This window comes from Oncorhynchus tshawytscha, linkage group LG06 (genome assembly GCF_018296145.1).
Source record: "Oncorhynchus tshawytscha isolate Ot180627B linkage group LG06, Otsh_v2.0, whole genome shotgun sequence".
NCBI lineage: Eukaryota > Metazoa > Chordata > Actinopteri > Salmoniformes > Salmonidae > Oncorhynchus > Oncorhynchus tshawytscha.
In genome coordinates, this window is record NC_056434.1 from 3,438,167 (window position 1) to 3,455,193 (window position 17,027).

At 44.9% G+C, this 17,027-nt stretch overlaps 1 protein-coding gene across 4 annotated transcripts in view; it reads right to left on the reverse strand.

The window, feature by feature from the left end:
- Positions 1-16,588, reverse strand: part of LOC112242029 (LIM domain containing preferred translocation partner in lipoma) — a 456,919-nt gene extending 440,331 nt beyond the window's left edge. For 3 of the 4 annotated variants that reach the window (XM_042322846.1, XM_042322847.1, XM_042322844.1), the window contains exons 1-2: positions 16,435-16,588; positions 10,805-10,897 (exon numbers count right to left, since the gene is read on the reverse strand). The gene's annotated coding sequence lies outside the window, so the exon portion shown is untranslated. Of the gene's footprint in view, positions 1-5,159; positions 5,323-10,804; positions 10,898-16,434 lie in introns of those variants that run through there. The other variant, XM_042322845.1, reaches the window with a different exon arrangement.
- Positions 16,589-17,027: the final 439 nt, after the last annotated feature.

A 17,027-nucleotide genomic window follows, 5' to 3' on the forward strand; every position in this document is an offset into this window, starting at 1 on the left:
GGGGGTTTAGTTAAAACATCCTCCAATGAACTGATCAGTCTCCTGTTCAGCTCATTTATCCCCTGATTTACTTAAACCTTTATGCTGGTGGGAATTGGCCTATATGGATATAGATTGAAATGTTTCCTACTGAAGAAATATGAAATACATAACCATGGTAGCACTTAAAAAGAGAACCGTTTGGAGATTTATGGGGAAAATTATTAGACCAAAAAAAAAGGTTCAGTTCACCTGACACAAGACTGAATCGAAACATTGATGTACATTTTACATTTACGGTAGTTTTCGCCTCATTTGTTGAAAACGAAAAGTGAAAATACTCTGAAAACATTTAGTAACATGATCTATAAAAACAGGAGCAACATAAGACATAAAAATGATAAGGGTTTGAGTGAGAGGACAAGCTGGTGTCTCCAAGTGGCCCCTACACCTCTCCAGACTGTGGGTTTCAGTGAGAGGACAAGCTGGTGTCTCCAAGTGGCCCCTACACCTCTCCAGACTGTGGGTTTGAGTGAGCGGACAAGCTGGTGTCTCCAAGTGGCCCCACACCTCTCCAGACTTTGGGTTTCAGTGAGAGGACAAGCTGGTGTCTCCAAGTGGCCCCTACACCTCTCCAGACTGTGGGTTTGAGTGAGCAGACAAGCTGGTGTCTCCAAGTGGCCCCACACCTCTCCAGACTTTGGGTTTGAGTGAGCAGACAAGCTGGTGTCTCCAAGTGGCCCCACACCTCTCCAGACTTTGGGTTTCAGTGAGAGGACAAGCTGGTGTCTCCAAGTGGCCCCTACACCTCTCCAGACTGTGGGTTTGAGTGAGAGGACAAGCTGGTGTCTCCAAGTGGCCCCTACACCTCTCCAGACTGTGGGTTTGAGTGAGAGGACAAGCTGGTGTCTCCAAGTGGCCCCTACACCTCTCCAGACTGTGGGTTTGAGTGAGAGGACAAGCTGGTGTCTCCAAGTGGCCCCTACACCTCTCCAGACTGTGGGTTTGAGTGAGAGGACAAGCTGGTGTCTCCAAGTGGCCCCTACACCTCTCCAGACTGTGGGTTTGAGTGAGAGGACAAGCTGGTGTCTCCAAGTGGCCCCTACACCTCTCCAGACTGTGGGTTTGAGTGAGAGGACAAGCTGGTGTCTCCAAGTGGCCCCTACACCTCTCCAGACTGTGGGTTTGAGTGAGAGGACAAGCTGGTGTCTCCAAGTGGCCCCTACACCTCTCCAGACTGTGGGTTTGAGTGAGAGGACAAGCTGGTGTCTCCAAGTGGCCCCTACACCTCTCCAGACTGTGGGTTTGAGTGAGAGGACAAGCTGGTGTCTCCAAGTGGCCCCTACACCTCTCCAGACTGTGGGTTTGAGTGAGAGGACAAGCTGGTGTCTCCAAGTGGCCCCTACACCTCTCCAGACTGTGGGTTTGAGTGAGAGGACAAGCTGGTGTCTCCAAGTGGCCCCTACACCTCTCCAGACTGTGGGTTTGAGTGAGCAGACAAGCTGGTGTCTCCAAGTGGCCCCTACACCTCTCCAGACTGTGGGTTTGAGTGAGCAGACAAGCTGGTGTCTCCAAGTGGGCCCTACACCTCTCCAGACGGTGGGTTTCAGTGAGAGGACAAGCTGGTGTCTCCAAGTGGCCCCACACCTCTCCAGACTGTGGGTTTGAGTGAGCAGACAAGCTGGTGTCTCCAAGTGGCCCCTACACCTCTCCAGACTGTGGGTTTGAGTGAGAGGACAAGCTGGTGTCTCCAAGTGGCCCCTACACCTCTCCAGACTGTGGGTTTGAGTGAGAGGGCAAGCTGGTGTCTCCAAGTGGCCCCACACCTCTCCAGACTGTGGGTTTGAGTGAGCAGACAAGCTGGAGTCTCCAAGTGGCCCCACACCTCTCCAGACTGTGGGTTTGAGTGAGCAGACAAGCTGGTGTCTCCAAGTGGCCCCACACCTCTCCAGACTGTGGGTTTGAGTGAGAGGACTAACTGGTGTCTCCAAGTGGCCCCTACACCTCTCCAGACTGTGGGTTTGAGTGAGCAGACAAGCTGGTGTCGCCAAGTGGCCCCTACACCTCTCCAGACTGTGGGTTTGAGTGAGCAGACAAGCTGGTGTCTCCAAGTGGCCCCACACGTCTCAAAACTGTGGGTTTCAGTGATAGGACTAACTTGTGTCTCCAAGTGGCCCCACACCTCTCCAGACTGTGGGTTTCAGTGAGAGGACTAACTGATGTCTCCAAGTGGCCCCTACACCTCTCCAGACTGTGGGTTTCAGTGAGAGGACTAGCTGGTGTCTCCATGTGGCGCCTACACCTCTCCAGACTGTGGGTTTCAGTGAGCAGACAAGCTGGTGTCTCCAAGTGGCCCCTACACCTCTCCAGACTGTGGGTTTCAGTGAGCAGACAAGCTGGTGTCTCCAAGTGGCCCCTACACCTCTCCAGACTGTGGGTTTCAGTGAGCAGACAAGCTGGTGTCTCCAAGTGGCCCCTACACCTCTCCAGACTGTGGGTTTCAGTGAGCAGACAAGCTGGTGTCTCCAAGTGGCCCCTACACCTCTCCAGACTGGGCACAGTTCCTAAGTCATTTCAATGTACTTTTATGACTCAAAGAAGAGTCATGCTAAATACTATCTTACTGTGTTAGACTTTCACAAGGCTATTCAGAGAAACAGATTGTACTTTCGGTGTGCGTAGAAAGGGGTCATACGTGCGTTTAGGTGCGTGTCCCCCGGCGAATCATCTTCACAATAAACAAACACAGGCTCCTTCTGTTCATATCACCCCAGGGTATGAGGTCATGTCATCTTGTAACTGTACATCTAACATAGTGATCATAAACGTGTTCAGAACAACCCAGGGTATGAGGTCATGTCATCTTGTAACTGTACATCTAACATAGTGATCATAAATGTGTTCAGAACAACCCAGGGTATGAGGTCATGTCATCTTGTAACTGTACATCTAACATAGTGATCATAAACGTGTTCAGAACAACCCAGGGTATGAGGTCATGTCATCTTGTAACTGTACATCTAACATAGTGATCATAAATGTGTTCAGAACAACCCAGGGTATGAGGTCATGTCATCTTGTAACTGTACATCTAACATAGTGATCATAAATGTGTTCAGAACAACCCAGGGTATGAGGTCATGTCATCTTGTAACTGTACATCTAACATAGTGATCATAAATGTGTTCAGAACAACCCAGGGTATGAGGTCATGTCATCTTGTAACTGTACATCTAACATAGTGATCATAAATGTGTTCAGAACAACCCAGGGTATGAGGTCATGTCATCTTGTAACTGTACATCTAACATAGTGATCATAAACGTGTTCAGAACAACCCAGGGTATGAGGTCATGTCATCTTGTAACTGTACATCTAACATAGTGATCATAAATGTGTTCAGAACAACCCAGGGTATGAGGTCCGGAAATTATGATCCGGAAATATAAAGTGCCCATTTGGCTTGTATGACAGAGGTGTTTATTACAATCCTCAGCGTCTGAGCTTCCTAAGTCCTCTTAATGTACAGCATCTCCCCTCACTCAGACAACTCAACATTTGCAATTCGTTTTCCCAATTTGCAGGAGGGATGGAGGCAACTTTTTCAATGACATCACAGGGTCCCATCAGATCAACTCCATGAATGGTTGCAGTTGTGTCAACAACAAACAAACAAAATACTATTTTGCTCTACATATTTTGTAGCCTTTAGTGTGTAATACATTACTGTATTTGTACTGGGGATATCACTTTTCAACAGGTGACATCAATGAATGATTGTGGAAGTCAAGAGTTTGGCGTGCTTTTCCTCTCTCGTGTGAAGCCATCAAATGAATCACATCCAAAAGACTCATGCCCCGTGTACCCTTCAGTATCCATCCACAGTGAATAGGTTGTGTAGGTGGGCTGCCATTGCCAAAGTTACAGATTCTAGTTCTGCGGTTCCATCCCATAGAAATACAATGAATAGAACACGTCTAGTTCCGCAGTTCCATTCCATAGAAATACAATGAATAGAACATGTCTAGTTCCGCGGTTCCATCCCATAGAAATACAATGAATAGAACAAGTATAGTTCTGCGTTTCCATTCCATAGAAATACAATGAATAGAACGTCTAGTTCTGCGGTTCCACGCCATAGAAATACAATGGATAGAACACGTCTAGTTCCGCAGTTCCATTCCATAGAACCCCCTCTAATGCATTTGGTCATATGAGCACCACGCAGAGACAACACCTCTCTGAGATGAGACAGAGACATTGACGTTGAATGTGTTTTGATACTGAGGTATTCTATGTAATGAAGTCAACATCCTCCTAGAGCTGCTACAGACACAGCAGACAACAGTCATAGCATGCATCCCAAACGGCACCACATTCCCTATATAGTGCACTACATTTGTCCAGTTACACCCAGGGCTCTGATCACCTGCCTCATTGCCACCACAGTAAACTACCAGCCCTGTTATAATGTACTGTAACACAGTAAACTACCAGCCCTGTTATAATGTACTGTAACACAGTAAACTACCAGCCCTGTTATAGTGTACTGTAACACAGTAAACTACCAGCCCTGTTATAATGTACTGTAACACAGTAAACTACCAGCCCTGTTATAATGTACTGTAACACAGTAAACTACCAGCCCTGTTATAATGTACTGTAACACAGTAAACTACCAGCCCTGTTATAATGTACTGTAACACAGTAAACTACCAGCCCTGTTATAGTGTACTGTAACACAGTAAACTACCAGCCCTGTTATAATGTACTGTAACACAGTAAACTAACCGGCCCTGTTATAATGTGTTGTAACACAGTAAACTACCAGCCCTATTATAATGTACTGTAACAGTTACCAGCCCTGTTATAATGTACTGTAACACAGTAAACTACCAGCCCTGTTATAATGTACTGTAACACAGTAAACTACCAGCCCTGTTATAATGTACTGTAACACAGTAAACTACCAGCCCTATTATAATGTACTGTAACACAGTAAACTACCAGCCCTGTTATAATGTACTGTAACACAGTAAACTACCAGCCCTGTTATAATGTGTTGTAACACAGTAAACTACCAGCCCTGTTATAATGTACTGTAACACAGTAAACTACCAGCCCTGCTATAATGTACTGTAACACATCTGAGAGAGAAGAGCACAGAGTATGATACTTACAGAATCCTGATTTTATTCTCCTTAGAATATAGACAGCAAACCTCAGTTCATTCAGTCAATGGCAGTTAACTTGGCGAAGAATCTCTCTCAGTTTATGCTGCTCAAATGACTCATATCCCCTCTTCTCCTTTCACCCTCTCCTCTCCCCTACAGACATGAGCCACGAGTAGCCAAACATCCCCTCTCCTCTCCCCTACTTCTCAGAAGAGTAGCTAAACATTTCCAAATATGGAGAAAATAAATGATAGAAAGATTTGAGTGCAAAAATCAATTCCACAATTCAGCTTTTAGTCCAGAATGCCACATATTTCAGGACTAAGTCAGAGGGGCCAAATATGTGGTTCAACCCGTTCACCAGGAATAACAATGACGTTTACACAGGTCTTTATGAAGGAGTTGGTTAGTCCTGACCTAAGAAGGGTAATCGTGAGAGCTCAGTGCTCAGTCTGCCATGTGCTCCAGTCAATTAACTCATATATACTGTGTGTGTGTGTGTACACATACACACACACACACACACACACACACACACACACACGTTCAATGCAGAACTAATCATGTCTAGTCTACAGGGACAAGGCCAAGTCTAGTCTGCAGGGACAAGGCCAACAGTCTAGTCTACAGGGACAAGGCCAACAGTCTAGTCTACAGAGACAAGGCCAACAGTCTAGTCTACAGGGACAAGGCCAACAGTCTAGTCTACAGAGACAAGGCCAACAGTCTAGTCTACAGGGACAAGGCCAACAGTCTAGTCTACAGGGACAAGGCCAACAGTCTAGTCTGCAGGGACAAGGCCAACAGTCTAGTCTACAGGGACAAGGCCAACAGTCTAGTCTACAGGGACAAGGCCAACAGTCTAGTCTACAGAGACAAGCCAACAGTCTAGTCTACAGAGACAAGGCCAACAGTCTAGTCTACAGGGACAAGGCCAACAGTCTAGTCTGCAGGGACAAGGCCAACAGTCTAGTCTACAGGGACAAGGCCAACAGTCTAGTCTACAGGGACAAGGCCAACAGTCTAGTCTACAGACAAGGACAAGGCCAACAGTCTAGTCTACAGGGACAAGGCCAACAGTCTAGTCTACAGGGGACAAGGCCAACAGTCTAGTCTACAGGGACAAGGCCAACAGTCTAGTCTGCAGGGACAAGGCCAACAGTCTAGTCTGCAGGGACAAGGCCAACAGTCTAGTCTACAGGGACAAGGCCAACAGTCAGGGACAAGGCCAACAGTCTAGTCTACAGGGACAGGGACAAGGCCAACAGTCTAGTCTGCAGGGACAAGGACAAGACAAGGCCAACAGTCTAGTCTACAGGGACAAGGCCAACAGTCTAGTCTACAGGGACAAGGCCAACAGTCTAGTCTACAGGGACAAGACAAGGCCAACAGCCAACAGTCTAGTCTACAGGGACAAGGCCAACAGTCTAGTCTGCAGAGCCAACAGTCTAGTCTACAGGGACAAGGCCAACAGTCTAGTCTGCAGGGACAAGGCCAACAGTCTAGTCTACAGGGACAAGGCCAACAGTCTAGTCTACAGGGACAAGGCCAACAGTCTAGTCTACAGGGACAAGGCCAACAGTCTAGTCTACAGGGACAAGCCAGTAGTCTGATTCTACATGGACAAGCCAGTAGTCTGATTCTACACTACATGGACAAGCCAGTAGTCTGATTCTACACTACAGGGACAAGCCAGTAGTCTGATTCTACACTACAGGGACAAGCCAGTAGTCTGATTCTACACTACAGGGACAAGCCAGTAGTCTGATTCTACACTACAGGGACAAGCCAGTAGTCTGATTCTACACTACAGGGACAAGCCAGTAGTCTGATTCTACACTACAGGGACAAGCCAGTAGTCTGATTCTACACTACAGGGACAAGCCAGTAGTCTGATTCTACACTACAGGGACAAGCCAGTAGTCTGATTCTACACTACAGGGACAAGCCAGTAGTCTGATTCTACACTACAGGGACAAGCCAGTAATCTGATTCTACACTACAGGGACAAGCCAGTAGTCTGATTCTACACTACAGGGATAGGCCAGTAGTCTGATTCTACACTACAGGGATAGGCCAGTAGTCTGCCATTCTACACTACAGGGACAAGCCAGTAGTCTAATTCTACACTACAGGGACAAGCCAGTAGTCTGATTCTACACTACAGGGACAGGCCAGTAGTCTGATTCGACACTACAGGGACAAGCCAGTAGTCTGATTCTACACTACAGGGATAGGCCAGTAGTCTGATTCTACACGACAGGGACAAGCCAGTAGTCTGATTCTACACTACAGGGATAGGCCAGTAGTCTGATTCTACACTACAGGGACAAGCCAGTAGTCTGATTCTACACTACAGGGACAAGCCAGTAGTCTGATTCTACACTACAGGGATAGGCCAGTAGTCTGATTCTACACTACAGGGATAGGCCAGTAGTCTGATTCTACACTACAGGGATAGGCCAGTAGTCTGATTCTACACTACAGGGACAGGCCAGTAGTCTGATTCTACACTACAGGGACAAGCCAGTAGTCTAATTCTACACTACAGGGACAGGCCAGTAGTCTGATTCGACACTACAGGGACAGGCCAGTAGTCTGATTCGACACTACAGGGACAAGCCAGTAGTCTGATTCTACACTACAGGGACAAGCCAGTAGTCTGATTCTACACTACAGGGACAAGCCAGTAGTCTGATTCTACACTACAGGGACAAGCCAGTAGTCTGATTCTACACTACAGGGACAAGCCAGTAGTCTGATTCTACACTACAGGGACAAGCCAGTAGTCTGATTCTACACTACAGGGACAGGCCAGTAGTCTGATTCTACACTACAGGGACAAGCCAGTAGTCTGATTCTACACTACAGGGACAAGCCAGTAGTCTGATTCTACACTACAGGGACAAGCCAGTAGTCTGATTCTACACTACAGGGATTCTACACTACAGGGACAAGCCAGTAGTCTGATTCTACACTACAGGGACAGGCCAGTAGTCTGATTCTACACTACAGGGACAAGCCAGTAGTCTGATTCTACACTACAGGGACAGGCCAGTAGTCTGATTCTACACTACAGGGACAAGCCAGTAGTCGGATTCTACAGGGACAAGCCAGTAGTCTGATTCTACACTACAGGGATAGGCCAGTAGTCTGATTCTACACTACAGGGATAGGCCAGTAGTCTGATTCTACACTACAGGGACAAGCCAGTAGTCTGATTCTACACTACAGGGACAAGCCAGTAGTCTGATTCTACACTACAGGGATAGGCCAGTAGTCTGATTCTACACTACAGGGACAAGCCAGTAGTCTGATTCTACACTACAGGGACAAGCCAGTAGTCTGATTCTACACTACAGGGATAGGCCAGTAGTCTGATTCTACACTACAGGGATAGGCCAGTAGTCTGATTCTACACTACAGGGACAAGCCAGTAGTCTGATTCTACACTACAGGGACAAGCCAGTAGTCTGATTCTACACTACAGGGACAGGCCACATATGGAAGCTGGCTACTCACTCATCAAGACAGGAACACAATAGTTTTTTCCTGTATGCATTTAGCAGCAGCGCACTACCTTTCATCAACTAATACTGTAACTATAGACACTACTACAGTTAGTTACATTAGAAGATCAGGTACAGGGGTTAACCTATAAAAAGGGATTCTTTCCCTTAGAACCAAACAGAAGAGGCTCGTAGCTTTATAGACACAAATTATACAATTATTAAACATAGGACATTCCATTATCCTTACTCCTGTTACTTATGAGACTACTACAAAGGAATCACCATCTGAATCATATTACAACAGACTAAAGAATCACCATCTGAATCATCTATTACAATAGACTAAAGAATCACCATCTGAATCATCTATTACAACAGACTAAAGAATCACCATCTGAATCATCTATTACAATAGACTAAGGAATCACCATCTGAATCATATTACAACAGACTAAAGAATCACCATCTGAATCATCTATTACAATAGACTAAAGAATCACCATCTGAATCATCTATTACAACAGACTAAAGAATCACCATCTGAATCATCTATTACAATAGACTAAAGAATCACCATCTGAATCATCTATTACAACAGACTAAAGAATCACCATCTGAATCATCTATTACAATAGACCAAGGAATCACCATCTGAATCATCTATTACAATAGATTAAAGAATCACCATCTGAATCATATTACAACAGACTAAAGAATCACCATCTGAATCATATTACAATAGACTAAAGAATCACCATCTGAATCATATTACAACAAATCATCTATATATTGATATGTTATTGGACTCCATGTTTAAATAAAGGTTTAGGCTAAATAAACAAATGAACCCTGGTCCTTTCCCAAACCACCTGAGGTGTATGTAACAGGTAGGTTACTAATAAGCCATTTAAACAGTGAGGTGTCAGACAGATTCATCTCCTGGTGATTAACATGCGGTCCAGACAGGAAGGGAAACGACAGCCACACAGTATCACTCCTCAGGAGGTTTTGGAGAGAATACAGGCAGCTGAGTCAACAGAAACAACTCCTCAAGAAGTTGAACTGAAATCTCAGAATTTCATTTTATATTACCTTTATTTAACTAGGCAAGTCTGTTAAGAACAAATTCAGTTAAGAACTTATTTAACTGGTCTAGGAACAGTGGGTTAACTGGTCTAGGAACAGTGGGTTAACTGGTCTAGGAACAGTGGGTTAACTGGTCTAGGAACAGTGGGTTAACTGGTCTAGGAACAGTGGGTTAACTGGTCTAGGAACAGTGGGTTAACTGGTCTAGGAACAGTGGGTTAACTGGTCCTAGGAACAGTGGGTTAACTGGCCTAGGAACAGTGGGTTAACTGGCCTAGGAACAGTGGGTTAACTGGCCTAGGAACAGTGGGTTAACTGGCCTAGGAACAGTGGGTTAACTGGTCTAGGAACAGTGGGTTAACTGGTCTAGGAACAGTGGGTTAACTGGTCTAGGAACAGTGGGTTAACTGGTCTAGGAACAGTGGGTTAACTGGTCTAGGAACAGTGGGTTAACTGGTCTAGGAACAGTGGGTTAACTGGTCTAGGAACAGTGGGTTAACTGGTCTAGGAACAGTGGGTTAACTGGTCTAGGAACAGTGGGTTAACTGGTCTAGGAACAGTGGGTTAACTGGTCTAGGAACAGTGGGTTAACTGGTCAGGAACAGTGGGTTGTACATTGTCAGAACAGTGGGATTTGAACTGGTCTAGGAACAGTGGGTTAACTGGTCTAGGAACAGTGGGTTAACTGGTCTAGGAACAGTGGGTTAACTGGTCTAGGAACAGTGAGCTAACTGGTCTAGGAACAGTGGGTTAACTGGTCTAGGAACAGTGGGGTAACTGCCTGTTCAGGGGCAGAACGACAGATTTGTACATTTCAAATCCCCGAGCTGACACTTGCAACCTTTCGGCTACTAGTCCAACGCTCTAACCACCCTGCCGCCCCAACACTAGCTGAACCACAGCTGTATACTGTAATATGACCTGCACAGACACATGCACTGCCCCAAACACAATAGTCCCACAATAACCAGCTACTTACTGTACATGACAATTGGGAGCAACATCAACATTGACATGGATGGAACAGTGAGTTAAAGGTATGACCAGACCTACCTCTTCTTCTCTTGATGTACGGGCCTCACAGCTGACAGTTCTTTGATATTTTCCTTGTCGCTGCCTCGTTCTCCTGAATGACACCTTCCTTCACTGGAAAACAAAGAGAAGGGAGTGAGACCATGTATCACTGTGAGAGCTGAGCCTGGACAGAGAGAGAGACCATGTATCACTGTGAGAGCTGAGCCTGGACAGAGAGAGAGACCATGTATCACTGTGAGAGCTGAGCCTGGACAGAGAGAGAGACCATGTATCACTGTGAGAGCTGAGCCTGGACAGAGAGAGAGACCATGTATCACTGTGAGAGCTGAGCCTGGACAGAGAGAGAGACCATGTATCACTGTGAGAGCTGAGCCTGGACAGAGAGAGAGACCATGTATCACTGTGAGAGCTGAGCCTGGACAGAGAGAGAGACCATGTATCACTGTGAGAGCTGAGCCTGGACAGAGAGAGAGACCATGTATCACTGTGAGAGCTGAGCCTGACAGAGAGAGAGACCATGTATCACTGTGAGAGCTGAGCCTGGACAGAGAGAGAGAGACCATGTATCACTGTGAGAGCTGAGCCTGGACAGAGAGAGAGAGACCATGTATCACTGTGAGAGCTGAGCCTGGACAGAGAGAGAGACCATGTATCACTGTGAGAGCTGAGCCTGGACAGAGAGAGAGACCATGTATCACTGTGAGAGCTGAGCCTGGACAGAGAGAGAGACCATGTATCACTGTGAGAGCTGAGCCTGGACAGAGAGAGAGTGGTTAGAGCGTTGGACTAGTAACCGGAAGGTTGAAAGATCGAATCCCCAAGCTGACAAGGATAAAAATCTGTATTTCTGCCCCGGAACAAGGCAGTTAACCCACTGTTCCTAGGCCGTCATTGAAAATAAGAATTTGTTGGTAACTGACTTGCCTAGTTAAATAAAAGGTTAAATAAAGAAAGAAAAATCACAATGTGAGCTGGGCCTGGATGAGTCAGTGATACTTAGGACTGCAACATTCTATGTCATTCTGCAGGGCTCTCCAGAGGGTAGGGAGGTCTGCACAACGCATCACCGGGGGCAAACTACCTGCCCTCCATGACACCTACACCACCCAATGTCACAGGAAGGCCAAAAAGATCATCAAGGACAACAACCACCCAAGCCACTGTCTGTTCACCCCGCTATCATCCAGAAGGCGAGGTCAGTACAGGTGCATCAAAGCTGGGACAGAGAAGACTGAAAAAAAACAGCTTCTATCTCAAGGCCATCAGACTGTTAAATAGTCACCACTAGCCGGCCTCCACCCAGTACCCTGCCCTGAACCTTAGTCACTGCCACTAGACGGCTACCACCCTGTTACTCAACCCTGCACCTTAGAGGCTGCTGCCCCATATACATAGACATGGAATCACTGGTCACTTTAATAATGTTTGCAAAATTCCCAGAATTCCCCCTTAACTTCCCATGGAATATTTCCAGAAATTTACTGGAAAGTTCACGACCCTTCGCAACCCTAGATGCATTCACACACAGTGCATTTGGAAAGTATTCAGACCCCTTGACATTTTCAACATTGTTACATTACAGACTTTTTCTAAAATTGTATTTACAAAATCCCTCAATCTACACAGTACCCCATAATGAAAAAAGTGAAAACTGTTTTTTAGAAATGTTTGCAAATGTATTAATAAAACAACATAAATACCTTATTTACATAAGTATTCAGACCCTTTGCTATGAGACTCGAAATTGAGCTCAGGTGCATCCTGTTTCTAGTGATCATCCTTGAGATGTTTCTACAACATGTTGGTATTACAGACTCAGTCAGGGCCAAGTTGAAAATGTCAGTGAAGAAAGACACGTGCCAGTTGGTCAGCGCATGCTCAGAGGAAACGTCCTGGTAATCCGTCTGGCCCTGCAGCCTTGTGAATGTTGACCTTTTTAAAGGTCTTACTCACATCGGCTACGGAGAGCATGATACCACAGTCATCCAGAACAGCTGGTGCTCTCATGCATGCTTCAGTGTTGCTTGCCACAAAGTGTACATAGAAGTAATGTAGCTTGTCTGGTAGGCTTTTGTCACTGGGAAGCTTGCGGCTGTGCTTCCCTTTGTCGTCCGCAATAGTTTGCAAGCCCTGCCACTTCCGACGAGCATCAGAACCGGCGTAGTAGGATTCAATTCAAGTCCTGTATTAACGCTTTGTCTGTTTGATGGTTCATCAGAGGGCATAGCGGGATTTCTTATAAACGTCCAGGTTAGAGTCCCGCTACTCTACCCTTTAGCTCAGTGCAGATGTTGCCTGTAATCCATGGCTTCTGATTGGGGTATGTACGTACGGTCACTGTGGGGACAACGTCATTGATGCACTTATTGAGGAAGCCAGTGACTGATGTGGTGTACTCCTCGATGCCATCAGAAGAATCCCGGAACATATTCCAGTCTGTGCTAGAAAAACAACCCTGTAGCTTAGCATCTGCGTCATCTGACCACTTCCATATTAAGCGGGTCACTGGTACTTCCTACTTTAGTTTTTGTTTGTAAGCAGGAAGCAGGAGGATAGATTTATGGTCAGATTTGATAGATGGAGGGCGAGGAACAACTTTGTACGAGTCTCTGTGTGTGGAGTTTTTAAAAAATCCCTCTTGTTGCACATTTAACATGCTGGTAGAAATGAGGGAAAACAGATTTAAGTTTGCCTGCATTAAAGTCCCCGGCCACTAGGAGCGCCGCCTCTGGATGAGCATTTTCTTGTTTGCTTATGGCCTTATAGAGTTGGTTGAGTGCCGTCCTAGAGCCAGCATCGGGTTGTGGTAAATAGACAGCTAAGAAAAATATAGACGAAAACTCTCTTGGTAAACAGTGTCGTCTACAGCTTATCATGAGATACTCTACCTCAGGCGAGCAAAACTTAGAGACTTCCTTAATATTAGATTTCGCGCACCAGCTGTTATTGACAAATAGACACAGACCTCCACCACTTGTCTTACCGGAGGCATCTGTTCTATCTTTCCGTTCCCCCGAAAACCCAGACAGCTGCATGTTATCCGTGTTGTCGTTCAGCCACGACTCGGTGAAACATAAGATATTACAGTTTTTAATGTCTTTGATCGGAGCTCATCCTGTATGTTAGCCAGTTGATTGGCTGGTCAATAAGACAGATGGTAGAGGAAGGTTACCCACTCGGCGTACGGATTCTTACAAGGCACCCCGACCTATGACCCCTATATCTCCATCTCTTCTTTGTGTGAATCACAGGGATTTGGGCCTTGTCTGGTATCTGGAGTAAATCCTTCATGTCCGACTCATTAAAGAAAAAATCTTTGTCCAGTTCAAGGTGAGTAATCGCTGTCCTGGTATCCAGAATCTATTTTCGGTCATAAGAGACGGTGGCAAAAACATTATGTGCAAAATAAGTTACAACAATTTTTTATTTATTTAAAAAATTTAAAAACACACAATGACACAATTGGTTAGGAGCCCATAAACACGACAGCCATCTCCTCCGCCGTCATAAAACCGAGAAGTTGTCCAATGAATTATCCAATGCACCTTGTGTTGGGCTGACTACAGATGGATGGACCTCCCGGGTTACAGTAACAGTGAAAACACATCACATGACATCACACCCCCACAAAATCCAAAGCGCCGTTATTCCCAGTGATGCTCTCAACCGGGCATTATATGTCTCCTGATCATATATGGAATCAAGAATACCAACACTACGTATTTTATTAAAGAAACTCAAATTTATACAGTAACTGTTGGCATTTTAAAAACGTTCCCTGCTGTACCCCGTAACCAAACCGTGACCCCAAAAAACTACAATAGGTACTGAACCGTTACACCCCCATAAGTCCTGTGTCACATGACGCACATCACTTCGCTGTCTCTTCCTGCTAACGTGACAGCTTCACAACCTTTCCACCTGACAGTTCTGAGACGGAGGAATGAGCTTGGCTAGTATATACAGTAGGCCGAGGCTCTTTGTATAGTCTATATCCTCCAATATGTCAATATGTAGGCCACTCAAGCTTATCAGATTGGATCTTCAAAGTCTAAGACGATATCTTTCTTTCTGATCTTGTATTATGAAGTTCATGCATTGTGTCCTCTAGACATGAGTCAAAAGAACAGATTAAGCAGGGAATTGAATCCTCATACATATCAGTAGTATATGTCCCTGTTCTGCAGTCCTTCAGGCCTACAGAGTCCTGATCTCACCTGAAAGGTTTACATCGTCTTCCAGTTGTATCCTCATTAAAACCTTATATTAAAAACACACAGGCCTGGTAGTGAAGCTAGAGCTAGTGGCACTAGTCTCAGCCTCATAGGGCTGCCTGGGCTCAAAGCTACGGGGTGGGGAGGGGGGGCTAGCTAAGAGACTACACTTTTAACTTGAGAGTCGCATCTCCACAACTGTCAAAATGTGTCTTTTTTTAAAGCAGAGATGTTTAAAGACAGTTGGGTTTAATGTTTCCCGAGTCCAAATGTGTGGGGAAGGAAGGATGACACAGATATATTCAGTTTGATGAGCGAGCTCTCTGGGGGGGGGTCCTTGATGTTATTGATTTGAAATTCATATCAAAAGTGGGAGTTTGATTTGAATCTCTTCAGCAGCAACTCAAGGGGGAGAGATTAATATTTCACCATGTTAGCTACTTTCAGATGAGATGAACAAAGTCTTTGTTGTGTAGACATGATAGTTAGTTGTCATCCCAAGACTTACATATTTCCATTCTTGAAATGCATCGGAAGCCAATTCAGTCAAATAATGCATTCCAGTGCTAATAGACTTTGTAAACTGTGTCACTGTGGGGGGAGAAAACATCTGCACATTATATTACCCCTTATGCAATGACTGAGAATTATGGTAAGAACTAGGGTCAAGTCTACCATCACATGGTAACCTGGTAAGCCTAGCACCTTTTGGTTTGTGAAGCCTAGTATTGACTGAAACAACTGGGCTACGTAAGGAAGTGTCATGAATCCCGTCTGCACAGCGCCAGCGCAGACAGTCTCTCGTCAACCAGACAACATATTAGTTCTTCTTGAGAGATGAGTTTACACTTCAGGAGTGACATGTTACAAGTGTTACTATTCTAGACTGTGGTAAATCCTAACAAACCCAGGTTTAAAACGTCGTGCATATGTTAAATGATTAATACTGAAACTATTATGGAAATACACGTTGTCCCGGCGGTAAAAACATTATGTTCCGCATTGGGTTTTTTTATCCGTCATACAGTCCACCTCGAGAGGAATGGACTTGAACATAAATCATGTCAAAATATAGACGCGCAAACAGACACAATGATGCAAATACCGAGCGTGAAACTACACCATCTACTTAGTACGTGTGTTCTACGTTTCTGTTGTGCCAAACTATTGCTACAATATGTCGGTGTAAGGTAACAAGTTAGCTATGTGGTGAAAAGCCTGTCGACCCCCCCTTTCGGAGCGGTGAGCCCACGCCCTCGACTTCAACTCCGAGCTACAGTAAAACATCATCTCAACGAGTTAACGTAAAGCTTTATCTTATATCTTCTGTACTCTTTATGTCGACTAAAAACAACACGTCATTGTAAGCTACATTTCTATAATAACTCATGTTCAAGTACATTAAATATGAAATAGTTCCCATGTGTTTCTTACCTCGGGGCTTTCTAGGAATCAAGAGAGTTTCAAATCCCACCAAAGTGAAAATTATTTTTTCCCAAATCTGGAAGTGGCAGGCAGTGACGTCAGAGTTGGAAATTCCAACCGCAGGAGAGTCCTTGGAGAAGTTTGCCCATGTAAGGCAGTATGTGGTATTCACAAAACGCTCTTCCTCATCTTATCGTGTGTGTGTGTGTGTGTTTGTTTTGTTGTGTTGTGCAAAACATTGTAAAACACACTAATTCATCATCATGAGAATCAACTAGACAGCTATATCCTTTATACATTATTGTAATTGTAAACTAAATCATTAATTCAATGAAAATGGAGATTTTGACCATTTTCTCAACATTTTCTTGAGGTTCACAAATAACCTTATCTTGGTAATATAGGGTTAGGGTAATATAGCTCTGCAAACAACATTATCTTGGTAATATAGGGTTAGGGTAATATAGCTCTACAAATAACATTATCTTGGTAATATACGGTTAGGATAATATAGCGCTACAAACAACACAACATTATCTTCATAATATAGAGTTAGGGTAATATAGCTCTACAAATAACATTATCTTGGTAATATAGAGTTA